The sequence below is a fragment of the Neomonachus schauinslandi genome, chromosome 3 (genome assembly GCF_002201575.2).
Source record: "Neomonachus schauinslandi chromosome 3, ASM220157v2, whole genome shotgun sequence".
Classification (NCBI taxonomy): Eukaryota; Metazoa; Chordata; class Mammalia; order Carnivora; family Phocidae; genus Neomonachus; species Neomonachus schauinslandi.
In genome coordinates, this window is record NC_058405.1 from 88178916 (window position 1) to 88191728 (window position 12813).

At 37.1% G+C, this 12813-nt stretch overlaps 1 pseudogene; it reads left to right on the forward strand.

Annotated features, from left to right (window-relative positions):
• Positions 1–12278: 12278 nt before the first annotated feature.
• Positions 12279–12402, forward strand: LOC123324372 (annotated as a pseudogene).
• Positions 12403–12813: the final 411 nt, after the last annotated feature.

Here is a 12813-nt window from a genome sequence, read left to right on the forward strand (position 1 = left end):
GGTGCATACCCAGGACACTCAGGGATAAAAAGCAGAAACCAGCCCCAATAGGCTGTCTCAGGGGACTACAACATTTTGGTTTTATTCCTGACTTTTCTTTATAACCTTAACTACTCCCACTTTAAGCTTAGAGTCTAAAAGTTTAGAGCTCATTGTTTTGGACTGTTTGACTTCTCTTTTCTCCTGACGGGTTGACAGTCACAGATCTTAGAGCCAATTGATATGCTTTAACAAATCAACATCAGCAAAATGGCTTGGAGGTCCTTTGGTCCCCTACCTGGAGTTCTGTCCCAGGCATGATGTTGATTGACTCTGGACTTTTAGGAAATGGCAAGTCAGTATCCATGGTCTCCATATCACGTCAGCCCATGTGAATCATACACTGATCATCTTCTCTTCTTTCAGTAAATGGAAGATTACCTTTCCTGGTTTGGCTGCTACATTTTCACAAAATTAGATCTCTTTTTTCACTTGTTAATATCCTTGACTAGAAATCTCATCTTTTTTCTAATACTGAGGGGCGGGGGCAAGGAATGGGGATGACAGAGCTTCCTTCCTGCCTCCAAACTGCTACCCCCAGTCCTTTTTGGGACAACATTGCCATGCACATATCTTCGGTCCTGAGTCTACTAAGTATCCACCTTATGTCCACCTCTGAATTTGAGTTCTCTGCTTATTTTCCATAGACACACTTCTGAGAGTTGGTACTAAGTTCTTACCAAGACCTTTTTAAATGTCTATTGCTCACCTCTTCATGCATTGCTACTTCTCAATATTGAGGGAAGGAGAAAGGAGAGAAAATAACAGTTGGGCATATACCAACTGCCAGACACTGGTCTTCACATGCATTATTTGTTTTAAACCTTATCACAACTCTAGTTGTTAACTGTCAACTGTCACCCCTTCCCCTATTGTTGTCACTTGCTGAGAGATTATATTCTCTACTGCATCCCCAGTGCCCACCAAAGTGGCTGGAACATAGTAGAATCAGTGACTATAGGAGGTATGATAAGTTTATAGAACATTTAATCTTGAGAAGTAATACTTGGCAAATCCCTGTAGTTCTGAAGTGATATGGCAGCTGTATATATTCCAGCATATTTCTGATACTCAACAGTCAAAGTTACCTATAAATTAAGCTAAGAATGGTGCTTCCCAAGTGCTTTTCATGCTATTCCATTTTGCTACCCTGTTGGGTGGCAAATGATTCCATGATACAATAAGATTGGGTAACACTGAGTTCAATAAAATCGAACATATTCATTTATTGCAGGATGTCTCAGACCCTTTATTTTGCTAGACTGTATGATATACTCTAAGAGACAACATATTTTCTATATTCTCTTGACCTCAGGGCATTATCTGGAACTAGTGTCCCTTAGAACACAAATTAGAAAAGTCTGCTTTAGTGAATGTATAAAGATCTAGTTCAGTGGAAACTATAATGTACAGGAAAGGACTTAAATCATTGCTGAAGTTGATCTAACTCTAGAAAAAGATGCCACAGACACAAACTGTACTTGATCTTCCAATCTTAGACTCTCATTGGTGAGCATAATAGAATACCTTTCATTAAATCCCTAATTTTATCAAAACTATCTGGATTGTTTGCAGAGCTAAATCTGCAGCCACGATATGCCTATGGTTTTCTAATTCAACAATGAGTGAGCATGGTGGGTGGTAGACAGGGAATGATTAACAAAGCAGTTTGAATAACAAAACTAAATATAGTTCCTGTTTTTTTAAAATTTTATTTAAGTAATAATTCCCTTCTGTTTCTTTATCATGAATTCTTTATTCCCCCAAAAGTCAATCCTCAATTCTGATGTTTTTAAAAAGAAAATATATGCCTTCTCTCGGGTTGAAATTGTCAAAAGTTTTTGTCATTAAAGAAAAAACTACCAATGTTATCTATTAAACACTGATTATTATAAAATGATATCAAGAACAGATATCACTTGTGGGTTTAAGTGTTTTTCATCTAAAAGAACAATATCTTACCTGGTAAGCCAATTATTTTTGCTCACCTGTAAATAGAGGGTGTGGTTTAGACACTTTGCATATAATCTTCTTATAAAATCTAGAATGCATTATTCTAAAGGTTGTCACTTACCTACATTGACACAACTTTCAGTGATAAAGTAATAAGCTATATGCAGATATGTTCTAGAGACATCCATATTCATACATCTGCAATAAAAATAAAATGATGCCTAGAACTATAGCAATAACGGAGTGCAATTATAGTTACTAGGGAGGATCATCTATACTATCCCTTATTCTTTTACAATCATCCATCATTCAGCCAGCTATGCTTTGAAATAGTGATTCTAAAATTTGGGAGTGTATTAAAATCATCATATGCCCTTGTTAAAAATTCAGATTCTTAGGGCTTGAAACAAAAAATTCCTATTCTATGGTTCTGGGAAACATTTCGGTAATAACATCATATGCTTCCGATGCCAAAAGTCACACAATTTTAATGGAATGTGTAGACAGACCATCAAGAGTCTCAAGTTTTACTTAGTAGTAAAACAATGTCAGGAACACTTCAACATTAAATGAAATAATGTATATGAGGTTCTTATGTGTATATGGCACATAGTATGGTGCCATAGAGACACTATAACAAAAGTTAGTTTTGTTCTGTTCAAGTATTTATCGACCACTGGCTATATGAGACCAACACTTTTTCTGGACCTCTTAGAGATACAAGTGAAATACAGACATAATATAGCCTTTGCAGAATTTGCAGTTTTGGGAGGGAGGCCTGAGGGTTGCAGAAGGATGTGATTGTTTCTTCCACTGTTTTCCGTATACCTCTTAAGGGAATTCCTTTCTTCTAGTGGCTTTGACCAAAGACAATGTTATCACTTTTTTTTTTTTTAAATGAAGATTTATTGACTTATTTTAGAGAGAACATGCAAGTGGGAGGAGGGGCAAAGGGAGAAAGGAAATCTCAAACAGACTCCCCATTGAGGGTGGAGCCCCATGCGGGGCTGATCTCAGGATCCTGAGATCATGACCTTCATTGAAACCAAGAGTCAAATATTCAAATGACTGAGCCACCCAGTTGCCCTGACAAATATACCTTGCTGTCGCTGTTGACACTGTTCTTTTTCTTGTATTCTACATTGAGTATATCTGCACTATATCCAGAGTCTGACCCGTTTTAGTCCTTCCACTGTCCCCACCCTGATCATAACTAGAGTTCTTGCTCCCTGTAGTCTGCTCTCACAAGGCAGCCAGAACCACCATATTAAAACCTATCAGCTGTCAGGTGACACCACCTCTCTGCTCAGTTTCCTCCACTCTTCCCATGTCACCCAGAAATAAAGCCAAAGCCACTAATTTTTTAACTGGCTGTCCCCACTCCCTCTCTGAAGTCATCTTCAGGTTTCCCCAGCTCCCTGTGCTCCAATCACAACATTTTCTTTGCTGTCTTTAGATGAGGTCTGGCTAACCCCAGTGCTATAGCATTGTCTTTTCTTTGACTGGAGTGTTCTCTCTGACACCTGAATGGCTCATTCTTTCATCCTCTTAAAAGTGTGGACTCACTGTCAGTTTTTAGGGAGTCACTTGCTGACTACCTTATTTAAAATTGTAACCCCTCTGCCTCTGACACTCCCTATCTTTTCCCCTGCTTTATCTCCCTTCCCCAGTAATTACCATTTATATTAGATACTATATGGTTTACTTCTTTATCTCACTGAGGTTGTTATTTCCTCTCCCTCTCCCCTACAGAATATAAGCAAAGGAGAGTAGGAATGATTTTGTCTGTTCAATTTAGTGATGTATCACTAGCATATAACAACAGAACTAAACACACATAATTATCAGACAGTAAATATATGAATGGAGAAATACATGAATGTCAATAAATAAGTGAATTATAATAAATAAAATAAATGAGTTATGAAAAATAATTGCATTTATTGGTGGCCAATATTTTCCAGATACTATACTCAACAGTTTGTATACATTATTTCTTTTAATCTTGACAGTAATCCTTTGAGCTGAGTATCACAAAGTAGGCATTTACAGATGAGATTCAATCTCAAACATGTTAAATATCTTCTGTAATAGTAAGTCGTGAAGCAGGTATTTGAAAGAAGACCCATCTGGTTCCAATGCATATGCTGGCTTTTCTGGAGGAAGTTACTCTGCTATCCTTGGAAATAACCTAGTCAAATCTTATAGTCATGGATAGGCAAGGTCAAAATCTTCTGGTTTGGTAAATTTCTTTAATTGACTAACAGAAGTTACATGATTGAACCAACATATCAGTGCCTAAGTCATATTCATGAAACCTTATGTATTTTTAGATATTTCCAAAGAAATTTTATTAATTGCTGATTTTCCACATTGCTACATCTTGTGGAGTGTGAAAAGTCTATTAACAAATCTGTATCTCCATTTAGCGTTAATTAAAAGAGTAGAGATTAACCTCATGAAAGACTGTTGTAGAAACTTGTCATTGCATCACGAGGCAATAACAGTGCTTGATTGATTAAAATGTAAGTATTAATCTGTATCTATTTAATGTTTCACATAACATATCATTAAGGACCTGTAAGATATGGCATGTGAAGCTTGTGTAGATTTGCCTGTTCATATTTGCCCAACCCATATGGCAATATTCTAATAGATCAATCTTCAGATATTCTGGGTTCATTCTCACTAATGTATCTTTGTATTAGTTATCTCCCACTTGAAGTTCCTGACCCTTTCCTTGAATGTCTATCCAAATCTAGGGTCTTCCAAGGTTCAGTTAATACCTTCTCATTATCTATAAACTTCCTTTGTTGTTGTTATTTTAGTTAACATTAACATCTTTCTTCTTTATTATCAGTTACATATAATATCCCCCCCCCTCAGTTTTCCTTCCATTCATTCACACTTATGCATCAAAATTATTGAGTTCCTACTCTGTATGAAGCTCAGAATTGTCTCAGATGCCAACATGAATATGACACAATCCCCCATAAATTGTACAGCTATTGGGCAGGTGTTTAATTTTCTTCAGTTAATCATTGTTTGGACATCTACAACACTTTATATTATTTTATTCAATATGTAAAGTGAATAAAATAAAATATATTTCTTGACCTTCAGTAGTTCACAATCTAATGAGAAAGACACCTATGATCACAGTCTGATTCAGTTAGTACTATTGAAATACATAAGAGTGATGTCCAGAGCACAGAAGAACACATGACACATTTTGGGATGGGTAGGCCAAGAAAGAAGGTGATACCTGAGTTGAATTTTATTTTATTTTATTTTTTTTAAAGATTTTATTTATTTATTTGACAGAGAGAGACACAGCGAGAGAGGGAACACAAGCAGGGGGAGCGGGAGAGGGAGAAGCAGGCTCCCCACTGAGCAGGGAGCCCAATGGGGACTCGATCCCAGGACCCTGGGATCATGACCTGAGCCGAAGGCAGCCGCTTAACCAACTGAGCCACCCAGGCGCCCCTGAGTTGAATTTTAAAGCAATCATTAGAGTAAACCCAACTAAGGCTGATGGAGGTGGGATATTTCACAGGCTGAGAGATAGGCTGGTCTTTGGTTTTTATGTTTTTCCCCCTCCAACCATAAGAGATACTAAGCTCTCAATGAAGAGAGAGCTTAATAATGGTCTGTCTCAAATGGTAGCACAATATAAGTCTTACTGGTAAGTACTCAATCACTATTTTCTGAGTGACTGCTTTAACTGATTAATAAAAGTGCTATTTAGGTAAGGGAAACCTATGTACTAGCCTTAGCTTTTTGAAGACACAACTAACAAAACTAAAGTTATACTTCCTGTCCCTATGTGGGTTCCTTAGGCAAAAACAGAAAGAAAAAAATATCTTCCTCTATTGTGCTAACATATATTCTGGAAAGAATGAGAGAAGAAACTACTAAGTCAATGTGATATTTGTTGTCTAAGTTTCTGACTATTTAAAAAATTCTTCTAACCTTGATTTAAAGTTTTGTTTTCTCTATTTAGTGACCCCATATGTGAGCTGATTTCTTTGCAATGATGCTTTCCTGTCACCTGTGGGTTTCTCCTAGTAGGGTCAATTACATGTAACCTTCTGAGAATACATGGGGACAGGGAAATGAATCTATTTCCAAACACATTTGGCAGCACAAAGCCTTGAAAAAGACTCAAGGATAAGAACATGTCCCTAAAATACCTCACCATTATGTTATAGTCCTTTTACTTTTTCTGTATGGCTTCAGTTTCTGCCACATGCTGTGGAGTTAGGAGGCAGGAAGTCTGGTTCTGGCTAAGGAGCTAATTAGTTGTGTAGCCTTTAGCAAGTCACTTGACCTCCCCAGGTCTCAGCAAATCTTTATCTCTAAAAGGAAGAATAAGTTGCTAAGATTCTGATTAGGAAATTATACAAAAAAACTTCTCTAGGAGATATTCCTAGTCTTCTCATTTCCTGTGTTCTCAGCCTGTCTCTTTTGCTTAGGTGTTAGGTGTGGCAGGAATCTCGGTGAGAATAATGCCATTTACTTCTTTCAGACTCCTTTCAACTAACTTTTCCTTTAGAAAGCCTTTAGGACTCTCCCCCGTCTACTCTAATTTCCCTTCTTGGTGTCTCCTTAAGGACATTTTATGTGTGGCTGTCCTTGTGTTGTAATGATGTGTCTGTCTCTATATGATACCCTCCCTTCTGTTGTAAATGCCTTCACATGGGAACTCTGACTCTTCATCATATCCCATATATGTATAACCAGTAGCTTCTTAGTAAATATTTCATAGGTGAACAAATGAATGATATGGTATTTCCTACACATTGACTATATATTACATGCACTATAATATCTCTCCAATACATTAAAGAAGAAATATTTTATTACATTTCCAGTTAGTTCCATTTTCAACTTCAGTATCCTAATATTGTATTATTGCTAAGTTAGATACTTATTTTTTCTTTAAAGATTTTATTTATTTTTTAGAGAGCGAGCGAGAGAGAAACAGCATGAGAGGGGAGAGGGTCAGAGGGAGAAGCAGGCTCCCCGCTGAGCGGGGAGCCCGATGTGGGACTCGATCCCAGGACCCTGGGATCATGACCTGAGCTGAAGGCAGACACTTAACCATCTGAGCCACCCAGGCGCCCTAGATACTTATTTTTTTCTTTCCAAGTATGTTTAACATGGGAAATTGGTCACTAATCAGTATAAATGTGTCTATTATCAAATTTCATATCAAAACTATGCCAGTTGAGCCGAATTCTGTGGATTTTAGAAGAATATACATGTTTTATTGCTTTCTTTTTTTTTTTTTTCCAGAAGACTCCATGGTTGATGAGAGAGAAGCAACAAAGCTCTTCTTAAACCAACTCTCTGGTATGTCATATACCCACATCTTTGTTTTTTGTGTGTGTGTGTGTGTGTGTGAGCACGCACACATGCGCACATGTGTGTGTGTCTCCCCTACTGGTGTTTCAGTTCCATTAGAGCCTGTGTGATCATTATATATTCAAAAATAATAAAAATAACAATATTAAGATCCAACAAGAAACCAAATACTGAGTGTTCTTCATAAATGAAATAAATCAGATAATTATAGGCCAATCTAATTCATTTTCAGAAATCTAGTTAAGAGAAAAAGTCGACTTGGATTAATTAGCTTAATGGCACAGGAGGAATCAGAGGCTCCCATAGGTACCTCACTGGTTTATGCTGACAGTATGTTTTAAAATAAAGTGTATTACTAGAAAATTGAGGTATAGTAAGAACAATAGATCAGGAAAGGATTGTCATTAAAAAGATAGTTTGCTTACTCACAGATCCCAAGAGGAGGAGTGAATATCATGGCATGGGGGTGGAAGGGGGTCATGGAGCAAACGGGGAATCACCAGGATTGGTTATATATAAGGCAGAAGGAAAAGGGAGAACTGTGATTAAGAGCTTTAGTTGTGATTTATGCAGGAAAAACAGGTAAGGCAGGGTAAGCATTTTAGGATTGGCTAATTTGAATAATTTCAGCAGGCTCTCTGAAGCCTGGCAGCTGTCCCCTGTTGTCTGGTACCTAGTATAGGTGTATAGTGGCTGGAGTTTGAGAGCCTGATAAAGGAGGTGGTTGGCATGTGAATTCTGGATTGGTTGATTTTGTATGTGAAAATTATGCCCTTGAGAGGAGGGCTCCTCCTGAGGAGGAAGAGAGCCGTAAGGGAGACAGGAAGTCAAGGGCAGGAAACTGAGGCATATTATCATGTTGTCCAAGACCAAGTGTATCCAGCATATCCATGTAGGGCAGATGTTAAAACCTCATTTTTACAGAAGCTAGAAACATGATCAACACACTGCTGTCCACTAGAAGTGAGTGCAAGTTGGCTGAAGGGCAACAAAGACATAATACCCAGACTCTCAACCAAAAGTTTCCTTTACATTGGCTTGATAGCCATGATGAGCACCTAAATTTTTTCATTTTTACTTTTTTTTGATTCACAAAACTATATACAGTGAAGAGAAAGAAACATGATTGTATTTTGACTTCTTACGTAATTTAATTCTCCCATTACTGAGACATATAGAATAAATTTGACCAATGAAGACACTAAAGTGCAGAATAGTTAAACGATTTTCCCCAAATTCATACAATAAACAGCTAATAGAACTTAACTCAAAAGCTTGTTTTTCTATAGGATTCTACCCCCTACATTCTGCTGTTGCAACCAAAAGGACAGCATATGTTCTCTTAGCATGCAGAACATTCTCCGCCTTCCATGAGTAGTGTGTTTAGAGTGCTATTTTAAATGAAATATAGGATTCAAAGGAGTTTAAAATATGAATATCATTCACAAAGAAAATAGAGTCCATCTGGGAGACAAGGTATATATGTGACTGTTATTGTTAAGTCATCTGTTTATTTACATACTGTAGAAAAGTAAAACTGTATACGATCTTGAAGTTAGTGCTCAGAATTTCTCTTTCTTTTAGAAATATTATTAAATGATGCTTGGGGGAGTAGATAAAACTCTAGGAGCCTAAGTTATATCTAGTCTAGACAAAAGAACAAAGATTCATATATGAACAAATCATCCAACTAGAAATGGGTACTGAAGCCTGGGGATTAGAAGAGAGGATTGAAACATGGGGAGGAGAGGACATGCAAGAATCTATACTCTGAATTTGGGAAATGACAGTGAAATTTTTATTGAAGTATAATTGACATGTGGTATTATATTAGTATTAGGTACACAGCATAGTGATTTGACAGCTATATACATTACAAAATGACCACCCTTATAAGTCTAGTTACCCTCTGTAACATACAAAATTAATACAAAATTATTGTCTATATTCCCCATGCTACACATTACATCCCATGACTAATTTATTTTATAACTAAAAGTTTGTACCTCTTGAACCTCTTCACTCATTTCACCCACCCACCAATCTCTTTTCAGGAAGCTATCAGTCTGTTCTCTCTGTCAATGTTTCTGTTCTTGTTTTGTTTTGCTTGTTTGTTTGTTTTGTTTTATATATTCCATATATAAATAAAATCATGTGCTATTTGTCTTTCTGTGTATGACTTATTTCACTTAGCACAATATACTCTAAGCCCATTCATATTGTCGCAAATGCAAGATTTCATTCTTTTTTTGTGGCTGAGTAATATAACATTCCATATATATAAATGAAATATATATATATATATATTTATTTTCATTGGTTTTGGGGGTTTTTTTTGGTAGTTCTTTTTTGTTCCTTTATTCTTCTCCTGTTCTCTTCCTTTGCAGTTTAATGACTTTCTTTAGTGTTATGTTTAGATTTCTTTCTTATTTTTTTGTGTATCTATTACAGGTTTTTGGTTTGTATTACCATGAGGTTCATATATAATATCACATACACACACATACACACATAATATAGCATAATAGCATATATAGTATAATATATAAATATATAATATATAATAACATGTAGTGTATTTAATATATATTAATATTGTATATATAATATATATAATACAATCAGTCTATTTTAAGTTGAACTACATTATAAAAGCACTGCTTTTTGGGTGCCTGGGTGGCTCAGTTGGTTAAGCGACTGCCTTCGGCTCAGGTCATGATCCTGGAGTCCCTGGATCGAGTCCCGCATCGGGCTCCCTGCTCGGCAGGGAGCCTACTTCTCCCTCTGACCCTCCCCCCTCTCATGTGCTCTCTCTCATTCTCTCTCAAATAAATAAATAAAATCTTCAAAAAAAAAAAAAAAAAGCACTGCTTTTTACTCCCCCACCCACATTTCATGTTTTTGATGTCATATTTTTACATCTCTTTATTTTGTATATCCCTTACTTAATTATCATAGTTATAGTTGATTTCACTATATTTGCCTTTAGCATTCATGCTAGCTATATAAGTGGTTACATCCAATACATTTACTATATATTTACTTTACCAGTGAGATTCTTTTCTTTCATATATTTTCTGGTTATATCCTTTTTTTTTTTTTTAAGATTTTATTAATTTATTTGACAGAGAGAGACACAGCGAGAGAGGGAACAGAAGCAGGGGGAGTGGGAGAGGAAGAGGGAGAAGGAGAAGCAGGCTTCCCGCCAAGCAGGGAGCCCAATGTGGGGCTCAATCCCAGGACCCTGGGATCATGACCTGAGCTGAAGGCAGATGCTTTACGACTGAGCCACCCAGGTGTCCCTGGTTATATCCTTTTCTTTGTAGCTTAAAAAAATTCCTTTAACAATTCTTATAAGGTGGGCGCCTGGGTGGCTCAGTTGGTTAAGTGATTACCTTTGGCTCAGGTCATGATCCTGGAGCCTCAGGATTGAGTCCTGCATCAGGCTCCCTGCTTGGCAGGGAGTCTGCTTCTCCCTCTGACCGTCCCCCCTCTCATGCTTTCTCTTTCTCTCATTCTGTCTCTCAAATAAATAAATAAAATCTTAATTAAAAAAACAATTATTGTAAGGCTGGTTTAATAGCAATGAACTCTCTTTGCTCATCTGGGAAACTATCTCTCCTTCAATACTGAATGATAATATTGCTGGGTATAGTATTTTTGGTTTTTTTTTTTTTTTTTTTTTCTTTCAGGCCTTTGAATATATCATGCCATTCTCTTCTGGCCTGCAAAGTCACAACTGAAAAAATCTGCTGATAGTCTTGCAGGGTTTTCCTTGTATTAGTTATTTTTTCTCTTGCTACTTATAAGTTTTTTTTTTTTCTTTATCTTTATCTTTTGACATTTTAATTATAATATGTCTTGGTGTGGATCTCTTTGGATTCATCTTGCTTAGTACTCTCTGGGCTTTCTTAAGCTAGATGTCTATTTCCTTCCTTGGGCTAAGAAACCTTTTAGCTATTATTTCTTCAAATAAGATTTCTGCCCATTTCTCTCTCTCTTCTTCTGAGACTCCTATAAAATAAATGTTAATACACTTGATGATGTCCCACCAATCCCTTAAGATATTATTGTTTATTATTATTATTATTATTAATTTCTTTTTCCTGTTCTATTTGAGTGATTTCCATTACCCTGTCTTCTAGGTCACTGATCCATTCTATTGTATCACTTAGGTGCTATTGGGAACATATTTCTCTATTTCTTCATTTTGCTTGATTCTCCATGTTTCTGTGTATTATGTGAAACAGCTATCTCTCTTTGTCTTGAAGGAATGGCTCTGTGTAAAAGATGTTCCTTATCATTTAACCTTTACATAGTGCTTGGTTGTCTTTTGTGTTCACTCTGCTTGTTTCCAACTTGTGTGGTCCAGCAACAAAATTCTCCCTGGTGATTTGAATCGGATGCTCAAGGGGAGTCCTCTATGTGGGCTGGTGTACTTGTTGGCTCTGTTGAGATTGCATGAGCAGCATGGGGAGGCAGGACTTGTCACCTGCTACATCTATCCATTGGGGCTGCATGAGTGGTGTGTGGTGGGGAAGGACACATCTCTTGACTTGCTGTGCCAGTTGGAGCAGCACAAGCAGCAGGGGGGGTGTGGATTTTCTCACTCTCCATGCCTGAAATACTGCATGAGTGGTGGGGGAGCAGGAGGATTCACCTGCTGCTGTTAGGTCATTAGAATGAAGGTCCAAAAATGGTGCCCACCAACCTTAGTGCTGGTAATGTAGAGGGGGCCCAGAAAAATGTCATCTGCCAGAGTTCTGTTCCAGGAGAGTCCCAACAGACTTCTACCCCTTTGGCAGTTTAGCAAGTGATTCTTCTTTACTTACAGTCTAGGCTCTTTTCAAACTGCTGCTTTTTGTGTTGGGTCCTGATGGAAATGTGTCTGCACACAAGCCCTTAAAGAGCAGAAACTTAGCTTTGAGCAGTGACAGTATCATAGCCAATGAGGTTTATACAAGGCATGATTATTGCTAATTAAAAGAGTAGAAACTTCATTCTCTACAGCTCTTGAATGTAATCTTCATAGCTTTCCAAAGCCAGATGTTTTGGGGGGCTTGTAGGAACTGAGGGTTGGAGTGCCTGGTGTGGTGTTACTCTGTAGAAGAAACTCCATTTATATATCTGTTTGTTTTTTGAGATACTTACAAATTGTGGTTTGCTACCTCAGGGGTGGTATTGTGGGCACAAATGTTTCTGTGCTTCTCCTACCTATCTCAATGTGGTCATTCCATTCTTTGTTGTAGAACAGGTGTTCAGAAAGTTCTCAAGTTCTTTTTGAAGTAAATTTTCCATATATAGCTGTGTATTTGTTGTTCCACTGGAGGACTGAGCTCAGGATTTTCCTATTCCACCATCTTAAACCACTTTTAAGAGTGATTTTTTAATCATAGAAATGTCTATGAATTTAAAGTTTTTTCATTACTGCAATATAATCTCTTCACATCACTA